A 22,066-nucleotide genomic window follows, 5' to 3' on the forward strand; every position below is an offset into this window, starting at 1 on the left:
CCCCCCCCGGGGAGCATTTGGCAATGTCTAGAGACATTTTTGGTTGTCTACTGGCATCTAGTGGGTAGAAGACAGGGATGTCGCTAAACATCCTGCAACGCACAAGTCAGCTTCGGACAACCAAGAGCTACCTGGCCCCAAAGGTCAACAGGGTAAGGTTGAGAAACCCTGGTGTAATTAATAGGATATCAAAGAGGACTTCTCCTAGCTTTGATTTTCAGCGTATTTCGCAGGCTTTGGTTGACCTATTTGGTTCAGCCTCTCTAGTTGAGGCCCCAGGTGATAGTGGAAAACAGATTTTTATACTCTTATTAACAAGCAGTACTCAAAATCCTGTCAGTAAAATTAAAAGAAAAGAAGAAAAAGAAATCCCACCAGTGACTGCAGTGAGCTCCGGCCATCTATGAAATACATATTGATAGGCTCTACAGGGTAAGTAGAGAGGTTTACTTGTGTGTGTGTGTGCACACGCTATGTAAAAATCACTATCATGTAAAGAAGTGTATCTAGACAAAAAAAGAAGGAAAAATATTATAGAGGTGCACCTGGCATTTAATTAATAAAAATGTTATTTTTCTGTATTTTGTTGTGCGTGGGATTTGTCAGACTTTTAAATTTATAACTTATTTTATGATTTCTCATTCTAAATAGATATTTACATTCACACCTACTTCGTATTAACTCTGCATGATTTTTCTTGAAAAGAGCCCCCAGTGGTAGAGTCCTCAGGTCCCACAGGGATCTTCACCACCACAACGTTCTGCCTTTCCCCACCCACCAGCCACTGACTTGCTTATCATTAAACGCGATCCTCCCCTGCCTGAGCTCACTGCACACCAGCTGTCCTCCCCACTCCACAGATGCTGCTCCAAGGATTACCAACAACCTCAACCTGGCACCTCCAAGCGATGGTCAGCTGTCCTCGTGCTGCCCAACCCTCTGTGGTATATGGTACACGTTGCCTGCTCCCTCCTTCTCGACCCTCTCCTCTTGGCTTTCAGACACCTCACCCTGCTGGTTTCCTTCCTCCCTCTCCATCAGCCTTGGAGGCTGCGTCTCCTCCCTCACACCTCTACTGCATCCTCTTATCGCCTCCCTCTGCCATCCCTGTCCAGATGGTGTCATCCAGTCCCATGGCTGCAGGAATCCACACAGATTCCTGCAGTCCTCAAGTCACCAGCCCTGACGTGTCCCCAGAACTTAGACTTGTTTATCCAGTGCTCTGCCCGACATTTCTCTCTCTCTGCACAGCTCATAGGTGTCTCAAGCATCATGTCCAAACCGAACCTTTGATCCCCTCTCCCACCTCGACCTGCACTTCCCTCCAGTCTTCCTCATCACAGTAAAAGAAACTACCATCTACAAGTACCTGGCTGCTCAAGCCCCAAATCCTAGGGTTCTCCCTTTCTTTTACTCTCTAGATCCAAATCCCTTAACAACTTCTCCTGACTCTTCTTCCCAAACATATCCAGGATCTACCCACTTTTCTCCGGCTTCTCTCTCCTCTTACCTGGGTCACTGCTGCAGTCTCCGGACTAGTCTCTCTGCTTCCACTCTTCCACGCCCTGCCGCGATCCACTCTCCACACGGCACAGTCAGTGTAAATCAGATCATGGTTTCCATCATACTCAGAGTCCAATGCCCTGATCTGCCAGACACTAGCACCCCCATCTGAGGCCCAGCTTCCGCATCTGCTTGCCCACGTGCTCCAGGCGCATTGGCCCTTCTCTAAGTGCGACACACCAAACTCATTCTGCTGTAGAGTCTGTACTTGCCGTTCCCTGTGCCTGGAAAGCTCCTTCCCATGATCTTCTCATGGCTGACTTCTTCTCACTCTGGTCATCTCTTCAGAGACGCCTTTGCCAAGCAGCCATTTGACACTCTGCCACATAAACCTATTTTAATTCTCTTCAATGCACCTATTACTATCTGATACATCGTTATTTATTTATTTATTTATTTGCCTTTCTCCCTACTATAATGCAAACTCCATGAGAGCAGAGACTTTGTATGTTTTATTCACCCTGTGCCTAGAACATTCAATAAACATTTGAAAAAACCAATGAATGGGACTTCCCTGGCGATGCGGTGGTTAAGAATCCTCCTGCCAATGCAGGGGACAGGGGTTCAAACCCTGGTCTGGGAAGATCCCACATGCCGTGGAGCAACTAAGCCCGTGCGCCACAACTACTGAGTCTGCACTCTGGAGCCTGCGAGCCACAACTACTGAAGCCCGCGTGCCTAGAGCCCGTGCTCCGCAACAAGAGAAGCCACGCAATGAGAAGCCCTCACACTGCAATGAAGAGTAAACCCCACTCTCCGCAACTTGAGAAAGCCTGCGTGCAGCCACGAAGACCCAACACAGCCAAAAATAAATAAATAAAATAAATTTATTAAAAAAAGAAAAGTGAATGAATGAATGAATGAATCCCTGTTTTACAGATGGGAAAACTGAGGCACAGGGTTAAGTCCCAAGGTAATGGTACCACGACTATAGGTGATAGAGCCAGGGTTAGAACCCAGGCAGTCAGTCGTCAGAGTCCATGATCTTAACCACTAGAACATCCTGCTTTTCACCACCCACTAGGCTCAGACCTGGTTATAGAGACCAGGAGGGCAGGAGGACACAGGGTGGGTCTTCTGTCTTGGAACCAAGGGAGACATTTCCTGGAACACAAGGAGATGAAACAACCTAGTGGGGTCTCTTCTTAAATACTAGGAAGTGGAATATGAGTGAATTTACAGAGCCATATGCAATCCACTCCTGTCCTGCTAGAACCGTAAAGCCTGCGGCTGACTTTGACAAACCTGCTCATCAAGGCTTCCCAGGGATTCCAAGCAGACATGAAAGTCACCCTCATCTTCATCAAACTCAAAGCAATATAAAGTCCGCTTCACAGCAGCAGTATAAAGTCGCCTTCGGGAGCCAGCTGGGCCTGCCTAGAGGCTGCCAGTTTGGGATTTATAAGGTCCCCTCCCAAGGTGAGTGTGAGGGAGCTGGGAAGCCAGGGGCCCGTTCCTTGCTACACCGTCTGCGCCATCGTTCCCTGAGAAAGGAATTTCCTTCCCCTTCAAGCAGCACACACTTTCAGAAAGTGGTCTTAGGGTTCCTGAGTCTGAGGTAATTTGTTTTTGCTGTATTTGATGAAATATTGTGGCCTATTCTTCCCAGTGCCTAAGTCACTTCCTGAAGTTAAATTTGCCCACGGAGCAGCTTTCTCATAGAGTTAATGTATAGAGGCACCACTGGGGAATTAACTTTTGTTAATTTAAGTACTTAACAGTATCTTCATCCCACTCCACCTCCAATGTCCCCCCCCCCACCCGCCCCCTGCCTGCCGGTAACTAGTTGGTTGGGGTTTTTTTTTCCTTTTTTTTTGCTGATACCTAGTAAAGTAGAATGCTTTTCATGCGTTGTAGACATTCTCCTTGTGTTTTCTGCTCAGCGTTTGACAATAGTAAGGAAGAATGAAAGGGTTATATAGATCCTTGGAATTGAGTATTTTCAAGCTCACGGCTTGGAGAAATTACTAATCATTTTAGCAAAGGTCATGTATTTGGAATCTTTTGATTTAAAGACATTCCTCCCTTTCAGATGTAATTTCTGTGAAATGATAATAATTCAGCAGTTAGTAGAAAGAGCAGTAAAGCCATATATCAAGATCACATTCCAGCCCTCTATGATTCCTATTTCTGACATACAATAAAGGGCAACATATTAATAAAAGAAATTCAGAATTTATTTTCAACCGAGAACTACTGAAAAAAGGTTATTTTTTGACCTTTGTCTTTTTTTTTTTTTTTCTTTTGCTGAAGGAGAACTAAGACCAAACTATCAACCTTGGTAAACTTGAATGTCTTCTATATGTTGCTTAGGAATGATTATTAGAAAGCTAAAACATATACAGGTGTATGTACTTTAACACTGGAATTTAAAAGTCATTATTTAAATATGGAGAAAGTTAAATCTTAGGCATATCAGAAAATTTGGGATCAACTGAGTTAAATTTAAATTAAATGTGTGTGTGTGCAAGTTTCCCCTATTTTTTGAAGTTTGGAGCATCCAGCATACATTTACTGATAAGGGCTTCCGAAAATCAAGGGCTGAGGTCATTACTGGGAAGGTCAGAGGCAGTGTTTCAGTTGAGTAGAGAGACCCACGGAATAGTGCACAATGTGTAACTATATTCCTCTCAGTCAAAAGACAACATGAGATTTCAGACTTGGAAGGGCCCTTAAAAGTCATCTAATCTCACCACCTTGTATTCAAAAAAAGGCTCTACTGATAATGTGTTATCTTATGAGGGTGGAGGAAGGAGTGCCTCCCGAGCTGATCCAGTCTGGCTGGCTTGTGTGGTAAACTTCTTGATTACTTAATATTATCTGTTATCTGCCAGCGAAAAGGTCTGATCACAAATAAAGCAGAATTCCTAGATGGGATCCTTTGTTAATTGCTTCAATTTAATGCATAGAATTGAGAATTTGAGTGTTTGCTACATTCAGATGCTTCTTGAGTAAGGAGGGGTAGGGGGTGGGCAGATGGTGCGGCCATAGAGATCTCAATGTTCCCTTCCAAGTTTCCCGTGGGTCTTGGGCAGCTGAGCTCAGTTAAAAGCTCACATTGTCACTTCCCTAGTCCAACTAGAAATGACTCAAAATGCTGACAGTCTCCTGGAGCATCTGTGGAGTGTACCTCCGCACGAGGGCAGGTACAAGCTCTGCAGTGGAATCAACAGAAGTGGACAGGAGTTCAAGCTCTTTGTGGCCAGATAATAACCAGATATGGTGGTCATAACTCCCCTGATATACAAGGATCCTGCTCGTGAGATGCCCTCACATTAAAAACACCACGGGGCTCCTAAATTCACAGATGGCAGCAGACACTTCAAATCCCCCCTTGTTAAGTCTCATGCAAGTCTCATGCAAGCCCTACTCAAATAAATGCATTTGTGAATTAAGAGGAATCATTCTTCTGGACTTGGAAGCCAACTGTTTACCAGTTATCAGGTTAAAAAAATGTTTTTCCCTTGATTTTCAGTTAGTGGCTGATTTGATTGACTTGTTCAGTCCCTTGAATTTCATAGCAGAACTCAAACGATGACCATCAACGTCTGAATTGTGTGGGGAGGATTTTGGCAGCTGAGTCCACACACCCAAGAGTGAAGTCCAAAGCTGTTTTATTTCCGCACTGGTCACATTTTTATCCATAACGTCCTACTTTTTAAAGGAAAGGGCCAGTTGGCATTTAGTCTGGTGGAACTCCAGGTGGCCACGTGCCACTGGTTATGTAGCACACATTAAAGGACGTGTGTGTCTCCTCTTTCTGATTCCTTTTGCCAGAAGGATGCACTTTCCTGATAAATGAAATTTGGGGACCTCTCTTCCCTCTAATTTGCATGAGGGAATTAGGCAAAGGGCCTACAAGGATCATGAGGGCTCTTGTGCCATTCACCTGGAGTCACAGAGCAGCTACAGAGCTCCACGCAGATAGCGCAATCGCCACCACGTTCGACACGGAAATTACTCTGTAATTGAACTCTATTAGACACTAAGGCTGAGCCTCCCTGAAGGAAGAAATTTGAACATTTGGGAATATTATCTGGGAAATTTAGCTTTAAAAAATATTCATTTGAAATATTGGAGTGATTTATTTAAAAGTACTTTCCCAGAAGTTTAAAATATTCAAAGGATGACCTGGATTCTTCCTTCCTGTTGATACGTAGGGACACATCTTATAATACACGCATTCTATCCTAATTGCTTAGTCATTGAATTTCAGTTCTCTCTGGAGAAAGAAGTCAGCCTGCATCATAAAAGAGGAAGGTCTAGGTTCCTAGCCTGGCTGCTCTCCAGAGCCTCAGTGTTGCATCTCCACCTGCCTGCTGGACATTTGAACTTGGACGCCCTGTAGATATCGCAAGGCTTGGCTGACTCAGAGCCCCAACCTCCGCTCTGCTCCCAAATGGCTCCCCCTCCCAATTCAGGGCTCACTGCCACCTTCCTTCCTTTTGTCCTGAAGAGCCATGAGCCCCCAAGGCTCACTGGGCATTCCCTTGCACTATCTCTCACACTCCACCCTTCCTTTCAATTCCCATCGCCCGCACAGCCCTGCTGCTTCAAGCCTGGATGATTGTAACAGCCTCCTAACTAATCGCTTACTTGTTTCTGCCCCTCCAATCCACGGCTGCCACAGTAATCTCCCTAAAACACCACTTAATCACGCCAAACCCTTAATTAAAAATCTTCATTATCTCTTCATTACCACCAGGATAAAGTCCAAGCGCCTTAGTTTCCTTCCACTATCTGGCCTCAATCCACATTTCCAGTTTGTTGCCCACTCTTTCCCCACAGTCTTCGTAGACTCAGCTAAAACCTGTCTAGTCACACCATTCATCCACCTGGAATGGTTTCTCCAGCCTGTCGTTGAGATTTGTGTTCATTCTTTGAGGCCCATGTCAAGTTCTCCTGCCTTTTTTGTGAGGTTTCTTCCCTGGGCGACTGTGTCCTCCTAAGAGTTCCTAGAACACTCAATGTCCCAAGTCAGAGCCTACTATGTGTCATTATTTAGTTCTACTTTGACTATATGTGTCTTAAAATCAGGAATAGTTCCAGATACATATTTACATCTCCCTCTCATTAGAATCACCACCACCACTTACTGCCTGCCATCCCCAATAAATACCGATTATGGTGTGATCTGGGTATAAGATATTTGTAGTTTGATGGCCAAAGGAAACAACTGTTGTAGTGTGTCCATTGTGGTCCTTTATATTTGCGACAGCCCATATGGGTGACTGGCATGCCAGATTATAAAAGGAATTTATTTGGTGTGGACGGGGGCTCAGTTAAATTCAACCAATCCCAAAGAGATACAGTAAAGAAGGAAAAACGCTGGGGAAATCATTTTCAGGGAAAGATTGCACTCCTCTCTACCTATAAGGACTAAAGAATACAATGGGGGAGGCCCTCATGCACAGCTGTAGAATGGGAGAGGCTGAAGGGAAAGCAGGCGCTCTGCCTGTCCTTGCATTTGTGCTACAGGCTCACCGGAGGAAGGCACAGTACAGCAGGCACGGAGAAGCATCAGGTGATTCTCCGGGTTCTCTTCTGCATTCTAGTTCTGATTACAATATAGATACCTTGTCCTGAAGAGGCTTTAGTGGCTTTTTAAAGAAACAACCATATCATGTCTTCCCTGCTCTGTGCAGCCAGGAGTGCATTTCATCTCAAGGGCCTTTCCCTCTTATGCTTCACCTCAACTCACTGTACCCCTGCAGGAGTGAAGTGCTCTCCTTGTCTCCGTGGAGTCCTGAGAATGGGCACTCAAAATCTCACATGCCAGCATCACAGGAGTGAAAATTTTCCTTAGAGTCATTTGAATAGAGAATGCCTCCTTCCTGTCTTTCCTCACTTCCCTCCCACTTTTCACAGGGAAGAACCATGGGGAAAAAAACCCCAAAAAAACCAAAATAAAACTTCACAAGGAAAGCAACACCAGATAGTTGAGGATGTTGGATCTTCTTTTTTCTTTTCTTTTTCTATCTCCACCCCCAGCCTTTCTTCTCTTTAAACACATTTCACTGGGGAAAAGGAATCTGGGTGACTTGGGCATTAGCATTGTTTCTGGAAGCCAGAGGCGCAAATGATCACCTCTACAATTGGCATGATCCTGTGGGCACTAGCCAGAAGCTTTCCCATGTCATCTGTGTCCCTATGGACAGCTGTCACTCAAAGGGGCCCCCAAGGATGAGTTGATGCCCTCTGATCCACTTGTCCCATGTTTCCCAAAGGGTCTTAGAACAGGCTTTGTTTCTCCTAATAAAACATCAAAAATGGTATTTCAGTCAATGAGATCTGAGGTCACATTATGTGTGCAAGAGACCCAGAAGACATCATTTTCAAGAGCTTGAAATCATTCCAAGCAAGTGAACTGACACTCTCATGACTTGTCCCCAGGTTAAGGTGACTATAAACACTTTTACAAATTACAAATACAATAAAGTATGTGGCTTATGGAAGTAACCTGTGTTAGAAGGTGTCTTAAAAGAGGTAAGTTTGAGTGAGATTTTGATGTAGATGAGAGAAAGTGGAAGAGAGTGGTGTATGAAAAGATAATGTGGTTGAGTCAGAGTAATTCCTATAAGGATGACGAGAGTTCGATTAAGACGAAATTCTGGATGAAAGTTCACTTTCTCATCAGGCTTGAAACACAGATTTAGTCGAATCTATCTTTACATCCATGGTGACCAGCACAGTGCCAGGCACAATAAATGGGCAGCAAATGTCTGGTAAATTAATGTATGAAAAATTAATTGTTGCAGGATCAAATACATGCAGTAAAAAGTTAACTAGAATATTTCTAACTTTCTTCTTTCTTGGTATAAGTTTTTTTTTCCTTCCCCTATTGCCTGCTGCTGAACTTTTTGACTTTATGACGGGGTTGAGTGGCAAACAGAAATGCCCAGATTACTATTATAAGCACATCCATAATGTTCTACTTGACTCATGGAGGGTGTGTAACCAGAATGCATAATGCACTTCGATCCCTTCATAGTAGAGAGGCTATGTTAATGCTTAAGAGAGATAATAACACCACTAAAGCATGTTTAAAAGCTTTCTGTTATTGGACGGACATTAATGTCCTCAGAGACCTTCCAGGCATCTTCCAGATCATTTATGTTCTATAGGGAACTTCTCCGTAAAAATTCAACTTAGGGACTTCCCTGGTGGCTCAGTGGATAAGAATCCGCCTGCCAATGCAGGGGACACGGGTTCGAGCTCTGGTCCGGGAAGATCCCACATGCCGCAGAACAACTAAGCCCGTGCACCACAACTATTGAGCCTGCGCTCTAGAGCCTATGAGCCACAACTCCTTAAGCCTGTGTGCCTAGAGTCCGTGTTCCGCAACAAGAAAAGCCACGCGGTGAGAATCCCGCACACCGCAACGAAGAGTAGCCCCCACTCGCTGCACTAGAGAAAGCCTGCGCGCAGCAATGAAGACCCAAAGCAGCCGAAAATAAATAAATTTTTAAAAAATTTTAAAAAAAAATTCACCTTACCCAGGGTTTTTTCCCAGGTCAAAGTAACAGTTGTCATGACCCTTTCTTGTCTGGGTACAAACTTTATATAACGTAACCTCCCAGTCTAAAGAGAAAACTACAACAATTTCACTCCACTTGGAAGGTCATGCATAGGGTGCAGAAGAAGTATGAATAGAACAATCATTAATTAGAGGGGAGACAATATGGAGGCCTTTCCCTCTGTGTGACCTTGCAGGTCTCCACAGTAACTGTGTGCTAATTGGCAAACTGCATCTGCAGGTGAGGGGCGGCTGCCCCCTGACCTCCAGGAACACGAGCGCCACCTAGTGAGGAAATCCCACTTCAAAACTTTCAATCCTAACTTTATTCACTTCCCCTTGAAAATGATTACTAAGTTCACACAGACAGGTATATAACTTTAAATATTTTTAACAAAGAATCCTAACTCCGGAGTCAAAAGACTGAGAGTCAGGAAATTTAAAAATCCAACGCAACACTTTGTATCACTATTTAAGATTTCTTTTCACCCATGTATACTTTCAAAAGTGCTGATATGCTGTTTTTCAAATCTAAAGAACACTTTCAAAACTCTGGAAGAAAACAAAAGAGGCATGGATGAGTGGGTGATAATAGGGCGCTGGGTGGCAGAAACGAGGCCTTTTACTATAGACTATGTTGTTTGTTTTCAAACCACATGAATGTATTGCTAATCAACAAATTAGGTTTATAAAGAGCAGTCAGTGTATACTCATGTTACAAGCAGCTGTGTAGTTTCAGCAAAAACAGTATTACTTAGTTACATTAAATTTATTTGCTAATTTGCAAAGAAAAATAATGCCTCCTCCAAAAATAAAATAATAATAATGCCTCCTCATGTGGTTAAAGAATTTTCTCCATGTAAAAGTACTTGCCTGCTATATGTAGGAGGTACTCATAGAAACTTCACCTCAATCACACACACACACACACACACACACACACACACACATACACACACACCTCCTCAGAGTTTCTTACATCTTACATAGGCACACATCTCAGCTACTGATTTTTTAAAAAACACTTGTGTCAATGGTACTCAACTTTCTTGAACAAGCTCTACCAAGTACTTTACCTAACTTGATCCTTGGACATACTAACTAAAAAAGTAAATGGATGTTAAAAGTTATAAAGCAAGGCTTCCCTGGTGGCGCAGTGGTTGAGAGTCCGCCTGCCGATGCAGGGGACACGGGTTCGAGCCCTGGTCTGGGAAGATCCCACATGCCGCAGAGCAACTGGGCCCGTGAGCCACAACTACTGAGCCTGCGCGGCTGGAGCTTGTGCTCCGCAACAAGAGAGGCCGTGACAGTAAGAGGCCCTCGCACCGCGACCAAGAGTGGCCCCCACTCGCCGCAACTAGAGAAAGCCCTCGCACAGAAACGAAGACCCAGCACAGCCAAAAATAAATAAATTAATTAATTAAAAAAAAAAAAAGTTACAAAGCAAAGTTCAAAGGACATGTCCTTCAGGTGGCCACAATGGCTGAAAGAAGACTTCCATTTATCTCCTGCAACTTGGAGAGAAAAGACGCATAGCATCCCGAGCCAAAAGCGGCTTATTGTCATGACAAAGACGGGAACCCAGAAACATCAGGCTGGCCTTGTCAATGTTCCTGTGATACCAGGCCACCATCAGTGTGTTCAGGATGGCAGACCACTGTAATGTCTTCCATCATGCCTCTAAAAGAATGACAGCTTACTCTGAGGTTATTTTATAAAAACCAGAACTGTCTGGTTAAAAAAATGTGAAAAATATCACATAGTCCTGAAGATTTTTTGTGTCTATTTGTGATTTAATTTTTTTTGTCTACAGACCACTTTATGATTAGGTAAAAGACCCTGGAGACTCCACAATTGTTTCCACAAAATTAAAACAAAGCAATATACAAGCAAACTCAACAGCTTCTGCTACGCAACTGGGTGCAATTTTTTCAAGTTCATTTTGGAATTCTGAACCAGATATTTAGCGAATAAAAACCACAGAACCACTATATGTTAGTGTATTTTGCATTTGAGATGAATATTTGGGAAAAATGTATTTCTGTCCTATTTAAAGCATAATAATAGAAAATAAAAATACAGGCTTGGGATTTTGCATATTTTAACTATATGGACCACATATTGTGGCCTAAACATAATCTAATCTTGTTTTCTTAAATTAATTTTTATTGGAGTATAGGTGATTTACAATGTTGTGCTAGTTTCTGCTGTACAGCAAAGTGAATCAGTTCATAATCCAATCTTAATAGCATTTGTTGGTGTACCTAATACCAAGTTTAAGTACTATCTTTATATACATATATATAAACTATAGAAAATATTAATTAGCTTCAGCAATTATTATGTGATATATGTTCACAATTTTTCCTTACTCATATTTCCTTCAGGAGTTACACTGAATAGAGGCTGATAGCTACAAAAAAAAAGTTAAAGTACAGGTGTTTGGAGATTTTAGATACACGCATTTCTGTCTTTTACTGTATAAGGTAGTGATTTTAGCAAAAACTATAAAATGGGTAGAATCGGTGATGAGGCCATTATCTTGTAAAAATGGACTAAAATGAGAGATTTTTTATTTAACTGAAAGTTATGGCATTATTTTAAAAAAGGAAAATATGTACAATGGCAGCTGTTGAATGATATCCAATTTACAGCCCTAGTCACACGGCTACAAAGCTAAAAAGAAGTGAAATTGAACCATCTTCCAATGAATTAAACTCATGCCAATATCCCATGGCAACTGCTGGCCCAGCCATTCTCTTCATTCCATCTGGGTTGATCCAGCCCTAAACCTGTCTGTTCTAAAATTGTTCTTACAGCAAGAACCGCAATCCAATATTCGGTAACGAGTCATTAAGAAGGGAAAAAACCTCACAAAACAGTCAGAACTTTTATTGGATTCTCAATTAGAAAATATTCGTGTTCTACACAGATCTACTAGAGCATGGACCTGAGGACAATGGGGAGGGGGAAGGGTAAGCTGGGACGAAGTGAGAGAGTGGCATGGACATATATACATTACCAAATGTAAAACAGATAGCTAGTGGGAAGCAGCCGCATAGCATAGGGAGATCAGCTTGGTGCTGTGTGACCACCTAGAGGGATGGGATAGGGAGGGTGGGAGGGAGACGCGAGAGGGAGGGGGTATGAGGATATATGTATACGCATAGTTGATTCACTTTGTTATACAGCAGAAACTAACACACCATTGTAAAGCAATTATACTCCAATAAAGATGTAAAAAAAAAAAAAAGAACATATTCGTCTTCTAGAGCTATTGGCAATATGGGAAAATTTATGCTATTTTTGTATATATGTGATTTTGAAGCTATTTCTCTAAAAGTGCAAGCCATTTTGGTTACTTAGCTCTTACAGCTGAGGAGAACCTAACATTCTCCATGAAACATTACACCTAGTTTCTTTTAAAAAATTACTGTATAAGACATATTTTACCACTTAGTAGATGGGTTTACATGTCCAACTGAACGAACCATTTGCAGCTCACTCTCCAATTAATGGATAGGAATGGTGATTGTTTCAATTTGACCATTTTAACAACTGGATTGGAGCTAATAACCTTTCTATTCAGAATTTTGCCTTAAACAAACAGCAGAGCTATTACCAAGATTATCTGAATGAGATAAATCTCTGGTTCATATATAATTCTTTGAACGTCTACTTTCTAACATGTAATTACATACTATGGGATCTGAGATACTTCAACACTACTCTCAACATATTCTGTGAAAATTCCATTAACTTCCTAAAGAATCTCATTTTTCTCTGTAAACTTGTTTAAACGGTGACATTTAAATCAGCTGAAGGATGAACCTGAAGCAGCCAGGTGATGAGTGAGGTGGGATTGGCTTTTAATAAGCAACAGGTAATTTTTTAATATAAGTTTGCAATACTTGGAACACTCTTCAACTAAGAAAGTATTTGTTGTTTCTCTGAAATATGAATTTAACTGGGCATCCTGTATTTTATCTGGCAATGCCAGGTGGGCACCTGAGCACAAAGCGGGTGGGAAGGCTGCCACCACTTAACAGGAAGTGAGGTGGCTGACATGAGGTGATGGAAGGGACAGAGGGTGAGTTGAGATGGGAGAGCCAGGAGCCCAAGTACTCTGTATGACCTATAGGTATCATTCTGTCATGCCTTCTATTCTGCCTAAAGCAAAGTTTTACAGCACACTAACCACAGGCTAATTTCAATTTAATATAACTTTTCAATTAATAGAAAAACCTGAGAAACATTCTCAGGAAATATATGTGCTGTAAACTCCAGAAAGATTTGCTTATTCTCTTGAAAGAAAGGTTAAATGAGGCTTCAGTGGATAAAGCATGTATATGTTCAATCTCGGCTTTCCACTTGGCTATTTCATCCTGAACTGGCCAAGTCTGTCATGGTACGTGCAGGGGGTCCTGAATGATGCTGTCTGGGGAAACCTTTTGTACTGGTGGGCTGAGGTGTCCTGCAGAGGCATAGGATTCAACTCTTGTCTATTAAATGCTGTCCATTTCTGCCCCCTTAGGTATTCTCACATAAACCTCTCTTAGTAGCACATGTAATTTGGCCTTCTCAGATCTCTGAGTCAAGTAAATAAGTTAGCTTCTGTTTTACAATTTCTACCTGGTGTTAGAAATTATATCATTATGTAACCTCCCCTGCCATCTTCCCCCATCCCCTCAAAAGTGTGTACAAGTGTCAAAAAGTTTGTTTATCATATATTCTAAATTCATTAACATTTAGCTGGTAGCTTTTTGTCAATATACAATTAAATAATATAACAAAGTCTTTTGCCCCAACCCTGAAATAGTCTAGAAAATAATAGAAAACTCTGCAAAGAACGAAACTGTCTCTACTCTGCAAAGAACCAAAATACAATGATGTTAGCACTAGCTGCTACAAGGTCTCCTGGCTTGTCATATGTGTGCATGCGCGCCTCTTCCGTAATTCATTCACTCAACACAGATAAAGCTCTCATGTGCTACACAAAGTATTTTCTGGCACTTTCAAAAGGAAGGTCAAATAGAGCCTTATTAAATTTACTAAATAACTCAGGCATTTTTGAGAGTCTATCAAGTTAAAAACTAAGCACAATGACAAATTCTAGGGATACTTATTGAATCACATTTAGAAAGAAAGATGAAATAATACTGGAAATTCAAAGAGTCCCTGAAGAATAGGGTTTAAATAGTTGTAAACTAAGGGTTACAAATCTCATTTCCTCTTAAGATCACCAAGGGTGCCTTTCTCCAAATACATTTAAGACCTGTAACCTCAAAACTGCCTTCAGCAAAAGAAAAAAACAAACACACATGAAGTAACCCACAAAAAGAAATCTGCATTTCATATTCCTTTTGGGAGGTATGTTAGCTTTCTAAGGCTGCTGTAACAGAGTACCACAGACCGGGTGACTCAAACAATAGAAATACATTGTCTCACGGTCTGGAGGCCAGAAGCCTGAGATCAAGGTGCTGGCAGGTTTGGTTCCTTCTGAGGCTGTGAGGGAGAATCTGTTCCAGGCCTCTCTCCTGGCTTCTAGTGGTTTGCTGGCCATCGTTGGCTTTCCTTGGCTTGTAGATGTGTCACTCCAATCCTCTGTCCTAACCTGGCATCCTTCTTGTGTCCTCACATCCTCTTCCTGCCCAAATTTCCCCCTTTTATAAGGACACAGTCATACTGGAATAAGGCCCACACTAATGACCTCATCATAACTTGATTATCTGCAAAGAACCTATTTCCAGATAAGGTCACATTCACAGATACTGGGTATTAGGCCTTCAGCACCTTTGCAGGGAACACAATTCAACTCAGAATAAGGGGTATTGGACAACAATCCAAATACCTCTGGGTTTAAAAAAAGGAAACCATGCTAAGCTAGTATGATTTGCTTAGCCTCAATTTTGATTCATGAACAGTTGATGTTTGGGTTCAAGAGCGTCTTAATCTAGACAGTCACAGGAGGGCAAGTGGCACACCACAAGACACAACACAAGATGCTATTAGATCAGACAGCCATACGGGACATGATTACAACTTATTTTCCTGACCCAGTGACCAAAAATAAATTATCAAAAGCTTCAAAAAGATTGATTTAAAAAGCTACTAGTAAGGTCTGATTTTGACAAGTCAAGATTCCTTATAAAGACATTGCCTAGTTATGTGGTGAAAAGGGACACAGGACAAAGTAAGAGGCAGAGTTCTGCTTTCCAGTCATGGTTTCCTCAGATAGCTGGTAGCTTTAGGCAGATAATTACATTGGCCCTTGTATTCGTGGGTTCCGCATTCTTGGATTCAACCAACCATGAATAGAAAACACTCAGGAAAAAAAATTCCAGAAAGTTCCAAAAAGCAAAACTTGAATTTGCCGCTTACCAGTAACTATTTACATAGTATTTATATTGTATTAGGTATTATAAGTAATCTAGAGATGATTTAAAGTATATGGGAGGATGTGCATAGGTTATATGTAAACACTATACCATTTTCTATAAGGGACTTGGGCATCCACAGATTTTGGTATCTGCGGAGGGTGGGGTATGGGAGGATGGAACCAATCCCCCTTGGATACGGAAGGATGACTGTAGCTTTTATTAGTCTCAGCATCCTCATGAGGGGGTTGGACAAGTGATCCCTAAATTCCTTCACTGACTTTTGTATCCATCACCACTGCACACTGAACGACCTGATGAGATACACCCATGCATCCCTGAGATGGGGCAAGAAGTAGCCCTTTCCAGCGCTCCAAGGTGAGATCCTCAGGCCCTAATCCATGCTGTGTGCACACTGTGTGCTCCACTGATTTAACTTTGACCTGCCAATAAATGCTATTTTCACTCCCACACACAGTGAAAGGATGGGGTGATGGAATTATCAAGGCCTTGATCACATGAAATGAAAAACATAGAGCAACTCTTACTAGGCAGCATGTCCAGGTGTTCCTCTCATCTCATAATAACTAACTTCCTCTCCACTCGCTCACCAGCACTGGGGAGTCACTCTGTGAACAGTCCTACCAGGGAAATGGGAGCTAAGGCCTTTGCCTTTGATAGCTTGGTTGACTTATGTAGAAGGTTCAACCAGCAAAGGCATCCTTGAACTAAAAGGATCATGAACACATTAAAAAGTGTCCACGTAAGTACAGAGGAAGAGCCATTCTACAGAGCGGTGAGGTCCGGGGACACTGGCCACTTTCACCAGGATGATTCAGAGATGCCTGACGGCGAGGTTGAGAGGCTGACTTTTGTCTTTTCAGAACAACAATCCTGCAGAGCAGTTGGTAGCACATGCATGTTTTTGTGACTGTGAACACACTGATGGCGGTCATTAGCCGAATGACTGCTTTAATCGGTTTTCACAAGGATTCCAGTTCCTATCGACTGGAAAGTGTCTTGAAAGCCTCAGAAAACTACCCCAAATCTGGCTTCCCTTTGAATCCTTGAACACCTCCTCAAAACACACAGAATAGAACTGGACCCATGGACACCTATGGATGAAGACTTGGCAAGACCCTCTCCTTTCCAACATCTTGGCGAGGCCAGCTCTAGGATTTTTGTACAATGGTCTGGAAAACTGTGTCTTTTCACTTTTATATTCCTGAACATCATTTGCCAAGGAAGGGTAAATCAGGCTTCTTTTGTCAATTACTCCAGAGAGGTGGAACCAAGTTAGGTTAGGTTTGGTTTGGTGAATTTCTCTGAATTTCCAGAGGGGTGATATAAGAGCCCTCTCATATCAGAAGTAGCATTTGCTGTTGTCCTATCCAGTACCACGTGTGAAGGGGTAAAGAACCTATTTCCAGATAGGAAGCTTCATAACGCTTCCAGCATTCCATGCAGGGAAATGATTCTTCTTTGCCTGGAAGTTTAGACTGACTCCTTGGTTATGAGGATGGAACAGAGATTTTTCTCCGAGAACAAGTTGTTGGTTCCTGCTGGGTGAGAACATTGGAATGGAATGTCACTACTCAAAGCAGTAAGGCTGAGATTGTCAAGTGATTTGTCCCCTGTCACTGAGATAGCACACTGATGCCTCTGTCAGGACTTTTCTGGCATATGGCACATTGGAGAAATCAGAGTGGTGAGCATATGTGTATTTTTACAAAGGCACATACCATACTGTTGATAGAAAGGCACACGTTGTGGGAAAAAAAATCTGCTGGGGGGACTCAGTGCAGTTTCTACTCATTGAAAATCTTGATCAGATGCTGAGCAATCCTGTGTCAGGCGTGATTTTGGATTTACAATGCAGCTCTAGGCTTCATGGGCAGAAAACAGCCACACCAATACACACAGGAGTCCTTTATGAATCTCTGCGAATACAAATCCCTAGTCCTTTACTCCCACCAAGCTGGTGATGTGCTTCCTTCTTCAGTTGTCGTAAATGACTCTCAGCTACACGTGTGTGCAAGTTACCACCTGCACCTCCTCATTCCCTCAGCTTTTACCACAGCAGCGTCAGCCCCTGATTGCAAATGCAACTTAGGGGGTGTTTTGTACCTAGAGAGAGCAGCGCCCCAAATGTTGCTTTAGGGAGAAAGAATTCATGATCACTAATGGCAAGGGTAATAACACTGGGTATAAAGAAAAGCTGGGGTGAGGGAGGAAATAGTCCTTTATTGCCAGCTGATCTGCCCCGTCAGAGATAAGGGGATCCTTTGGGCTGGACAGTTGCATCAGTTGTCATCTTGGTCGCAGCTCACCCCTTGCCTGGTCCCATTTATCTTTCCCCTGATATTGTCCATGACTCAAAGACTCCCATCCACAATAGAGACTTCAGATAGGTGGGGAGGAGAATTAGGGGCTTGTAGACACCTGGTGATAGGCGACTTGGATTTAGGCTTAGACGTTATAGGATCTCCATTTTAAAACATCCAAATGTTCATTTTGTGCAGTTTGAAATGTGACTTTCAAAGATGACCCTAATCTCTGGGGAGTAGATAGTCCGTCCAACCGATGTGAATTTCGCTAGACAGCCCGTTTTTGCTTCCCCGTGAGGAATTAAAGTAGATATGCTAAAAGGTTGTACCTCTTTCAAAGCCGATTCTCCCTGTAAGAAAGTGCTAAACCTCAGAAGGCGATGGAAATGGCCGATAAGGTGTCTGGTCGGTGCCACCGCCTCCGTGGGTGGCTGCTCTTTTGACACATCTGAATTCGGAGCAAGAGGCTGTTGGTAACAAAGTCTTATATACAAAATATCCACTGTCGGAAAGGTTTGCAGTATAATGAACACCCTTATCATCACTCGAATCTTTACAACAGCTTGGATGACTTTCTAATTGTGGTTTAATATAGTTAATTATGGCAACCCTTCCCCATTTTCCAGGATGATGCATTAATATTACAGATCATTAACGTTACTAAATTGGCATAATGATACAGTAGATTTAACGTCCTAGTTACGTTAAGACCTGCTTTATAATTTGGCTCCTTTGTTATTTGCCTTACATAGGAAAAGTATGCAAGCAAGCCTCTTAACAGTAGGCTGCATGTAACTACTTGTGTCATTTTCCCTAATAAATTATTGATATAGAAAACCCCAAATGGAAGACTTCTTCATCTTCAGACTGTATGGGAAGCCAACATTTTCTTTCTAATATCCACTTCATCGGTATAAAAGTTAGAAAGCTGCAGCTCTTGAGCCAGGTTTTGTAATTAGACAAGACTGTATTTTACATCTGCAAAATACTCATGCTTAGTGGGGAAAAAAATGAGAAACGCGATATGTTCCATTCTGTTGCAATGGTTATACCATTTTAATCTCTTAAGTTCAATATATATCCTCTAGCAGGCTAGACTTCTAGGATTTCATTTTTAGATCCTTAAGGCTGCATATATCTGTCAAACCAACATAATGAATTTAAAGTGCTAATGCCTAGAAGACCAGAAAAACATTGAAATATATCCTTGGTTGATTAAATTACCACCTCCAGCTACTTTACATCCTTATGTCCAAATAGATTTTCTTTTTACTTACCAAGTGCTGGATCTGGAAGATGTGGAAGATGTAATTTTATGGTAAAAACATGCACATGTCTTTAGACAAGAGCATTTTATTTAAGCATCTTTTTAAAGTCTGTAGAGTATTTCTGTGATAGGGCTTGCAATTTGATTACGGGGCCTTTCAATTATGCTCAACCTGCAGGTTAACCAGTAACTTTCAAGTGTATTCTTGGAATGGAATTTATGTTAAACATATGAAGTACTAATATTCAAATGTTCATGATAACAATATCTAAAATAATGCGAACTTGTTTTGCAAAAATATACAGCAACCGTGAATACTAATCTTTATGTTAAAAAAGTTGTGTCTTCAGGAACTGCTTCGATTGACAGACTGACAACTCGAGATAGCAAAAATGACTCAGAGACATTCCCTTCTCCTAAACAGGGTGGCTTGGTCGTTTAAGTAGTCTGTCACTTAAAAAGATGAGACCGGGTGCAAAATCTTATTCCTCCTCGTAAAATGGGCCGTCAAAATAACCCTAGAAGTAAAAATGCTGTGGACCTGAGTGGGGAGAAAATATTTGTTTTCCACTCAACTTTTACTGCTGGAATTTAAAGTAGAATCAAATCTGAAAGATTAGTCACGTCTTTCTATACGCCTGTATTCAAAGACTTAACACTACACTGCCTTAACCTGTACACACTTACCACGTGGTCTGGTTCAAACACATATACGAACACACACATACACACCCAGTTACACAATCACAGAACTCAAATATACGCATATTTCAGTAATCGCCCTCACACAAAAGAAAAGTGCAGCAAATGTAGCTGCAGGATGTGGGGCTCACGTTCTAGCGGAAGATGGCTCATTACAAGCATCCACTGTTGGACACCTTGTCCTGGCCACCAGGCTCTGGAAGGACCAATTCTGACCATACGTTCACTGTTCACACCCCTCCAAACCTGACCAAGTGGGTGAGAGAATGGTCCTGCCATTCCAAGGGGAAGTTTCTAGAACCTTGCAGTACTAACACATGGTGTAAAGACAGTGGGTATCATCAGTGGTTAGACGTTGGGGTGCTGTGATGTCGGGGGGTGAAACTAAAGACCGAAATGAATGCAAAATAAAATGACAAGTATCAGAGGAAACAGGGGCAGGGACCAAAGGCAAGAGAGCAGATTTGTAGTGCTTTGAAATGAAACGTTATAATCCCTCCGACAATCCTGTTGACTATGAGCTATAGCACTAGGAGTACAACACAGGGAAAAAGATACATTGTGGGATAAACAGCTTCTTATAAGGTAAAACTGAATGGCCAAAATAGATGAATAAGGACACACAATGGAGAGGAAAAAAAAAAATGAGTCAGTGGCAATACGAGAAAAAGGCAAAAGTGAACAGAGGACAGAAAGGCAGAAGAGAAAAAAAATGTAAATGAGTGAGACAAAAAAGCCAAAAGACAAAAAAGAAAAAGAGAACAAGAAGGGGAAAGAAGTAATATTTTCCTTGATAAAAATGCACAAAAGGGAAGATGAACTTTGTTCTTTTTCTCTTTCTACTCTCCTCTCTTTTTCTGCTTTTCGCCTCGCAGCACGCCAGCCTAAGCTGAGAGCTGTAATGTCATTAAATTGCAAATGCTTTTTCATTTCCGACACACACTGTTTACTTATCTGGCAAAAACATATGTTGGAAGGAATCCGTTAAATTCTGCCCATTGCCTTGGGTAAAAGTGCAATGGAAACGGACCCACTGAGCGTCCTCTTTCTTCTTCTTTAGCACTCCCCTTATCTACAAGACGGCTTCGCAGAAAACTGGCTAGTTCAATGAAAAATGAAGATACAGCGGGAGATTAGGGAAGAACACTGAGCACAAAATTCCTGGAGAGAGGGTCACTCCATTGCAAATGATTTCACTCCTCTAGATCTGCATAAATTACTATTTTTAAGGCATCTCCAAAGTCTGTATATTTTTCTCACTCTGTCAAACATTTAATTTCACGCCCCGTGTTCTGAATATGCTAAAATGCATATCTCTGATGCACCTTTAAGCCAGAAAAACGAATGCAAAATTGAAGATAAAATGATGTGATTTGCACTACAAGCCTATTACTTGAGGTATTTACATATAGTTTACCTCTGCAGTTCTGAGGATGATTTATTAAAAAAAAATCTGGATTAAGCTCATATAAATATGTATAAATCTTTGTTTAGAAAATAGATTTTGCAGCTGTTGTGTCGAAAAAGTTCTTTAAGATTCTGTGAAGAATTTTCCTTTTAGCATGCTTTGAGAGGGAAAAAAAGGGGGACAGAATCTGACATTCGGCTTTGGTTGGGGGGAGAAAAGCGTATTCCACCATCCGGCAGTTATAAAGACTCCTTTATTGCCCTTCCTGGCCCAAAGCAGGTTGGCCCCTCCTCGGTCTTTTATTATACTTATTTAATTTTCTTTTTTTCCCCCTTTTTTGCTTGGGCCCAAATAATAGTGCCCTGGATTACTAAACTCAAATGAAATATCGGTGTTTAATGACTGAAACAATCGTGAGCCTTTAGGATCTGCCCCCTCACGCAACCTCGGCCCCTTCTCGCGCCTTTTGTTAATACGCTCTCTTCCAATGCATCCTCACTGACACCAAGCCCGGGACCTGCCGGGAGCGACTTCCAGCTACCGATTTGAAAATGATTATTAACACACTGCAAGCAAGATCTCTTATCCGATGGGAAAGCAACTGTAAAAATACGATGATTGCTCTAAACAATCCCCACGTGTGTGTTTTTGCCCCTCTTCCTCTCTCTTTCTCCCCCTCCCCGCCAATCTCGAGTTTTGCCTCTTTGTCTGAAAAATGCTTTATTTAGTCCGGGCTCTCCCATACCCCTCTGATCCCTGTCCCTCTGTAATCGTTGTGGGGGAATTACTCTTTACTATTTTCTTGTGAGGCTTTGGGTTTAGGAGAATTTAGATAACAAAGTTGACTAATTCAGAGCTGAACACACATTGGACTCTGCAAATATACCTCCTGCCACATGATAAGGG

At 41.9% G+C, this 22,066-nt stretch overlaps 1 protein-coding gene across 4 annotated transcripts in view; it reads right to left on the bottom strand.

The window, feature by feature from the left end:
- The window catches only part of GPR180 (G protein-coupled receptor 180), a 77,258-nt gene continuing 55,192 nt past the window's right edge, over nucleotides 1-22,066 (bottom strand). For 3 of the 4 annotated variants that reach the window (XR_002645041.2, XR_016388649.1, XM_022576934.2), the window contains one exon: nucleotides 2-22,066. This exon is cut by the window's right edge. The gene's annotated coding sequence lies outside the window, so the exon portion shown is untranslated. The other variant, XM_089899420.1, reaches the window with a different exon arrangement.

Source organism: Delphinapterus leucas, chromosome 18 (genome assembly GCF_059928025.1).
Source record: "Delphinapterus leucas isolate spDelLeu-1000000601 "Yukka" chromosome 18, BTC_Dleu_Yukka2, whole genome shotgun sequence".
In the NCBI taxonomy this organism is placed as follows: Eukaryota; Metazoa; Chordata; class Mammalia; order Artiodactyla; family Monodontidae; genus Delphinapterus; species Delphinapterus leucas.